General features: G+C 41.2%; 1 protein-coding gene across 1 annotated transcript in view; it reads left to right on the top strand.

The window, feature by feature from the left end:
* The first annotated feature begins 220 nt into the window (after positions 1-220).
* Positions 221-1,108, top strand: part of pfas (phosphoribosylformylglycinamidine synthase) — a 25,034-nt gene continuing 24,146 nt past the window's right edge. The window contains exon 1 of the mRNA XM_015398326.1: positions 221-349. The gene's annotated coding sequence lies outside the window, so the exon portion shown is untranslated. The remainder of the gene's footprint in view (positions 350-1,108) is intronic.

Here is a 1,108-nt window from a genome sequence, read left to right as displayed (position 1 = left end):
CGCACTACTCTAACCACCAGGCCATTTAAATTTAATTAAAACTTTAATTTAAAAAATAAGGTATAACGTTAAAAAAGAAAATAAAATTAAAATGGATTTTTAATTTGAAATATTCAAAAACAGCTTAGGTGTTAACGTGATGCATTCAAAGTCATCCCAAACTGTCCGACATCCCAGGATCTCCTTTTCCCACCCAGCTGCGCATGCGCAGTGCGCTCAGAGCGGCGCACATGTGTCGAGCTCCGTCCCTCCTGGCAGTCTGCAGACCACTTCCACTCCTTCTCCAGGACAGCGGGTCTCTCCAGCTGTAATCTCAGCGTTTGGTCCTGATTTATCGAGGCTGCTGCAGGTAAGTTATGTTCCTCCAGCCCTCTGATCAGGTAGCTTTCACACTGCAGCCCTGGGAGAGGTTAGCCTGTTTCCCTCGATCCATCTTGAAGTCACTTTTATGTTCATTTAAATTGTTGCAACTCGCAGTTATTTTAAAGTTTGGATCACAGGGCTGCAGTTTGCTGCAGGGTTAGTTAGAAGCATCCAGAGAGTCGCTCTTAGTTGCATCAGAGCTTTAATGAGAGGAAAGTTAAAGTCATTAAATCAAAAGGAAACAAAATACACATGATGGCGCACATGACAATATTTTTATAGTTCTCTATCAAACTTAAGCGCTTAGATTTGTAAGAAAAGATGTTGGCCAAACTTTCCTTCCTTATTTAAAACTCATGTCTGTTTTTAGTCTTCACTCAGTGACGTCATCAGGGTTCAGTGTGTTTACCATCATCATCATCACTTTATCCTGTTTACTGATCATAGAGTGTTTTATATCTCTGGATGTTTGTTTTTGCTTTCTTTGTAAATAATGAATTTGAGACCTGTTCAATCCAGGGGCGGATTTAGGAAATTTGGGGCCCTGGGCAAAGACAGGCAGGGGGCCCGCTGAATGGAGAAGACAGCACATAAAACAGAGCCATTCTACAGATAGAGAAATGTTAATAATTGTCCCTCTCTTCTTGTCCCTCTCTTCTTGTTTTCCTCTCTATGTTTTGTACTCAGCTGACTTTTCATGCTGTCTCTAAAGGAATGAAAGATTTTTTCCAAGCACTAAGCTCAC

This window comes from Cyprinodon variegatus, unplaced genomic scaffold (genome assembly GCF_000732505.1).
Source record: "Cyprinodon variegatus isolate N-32 unplaced genomic scaffold, C_variegatus-1.0 Scaffold926, whole genome shotgun sequence".
NCBI lineage: Eukaryota > Metazoa > Chordata > Actinopteri > Cyprinodontiformes > Cyprinodontidae > Cyprinodon > Cyprinodon variegatus.
Note: the sequence above shows the minus strand (reverse complement) of the source record. Positions and strands in the feature narration are given on the sequence as shown.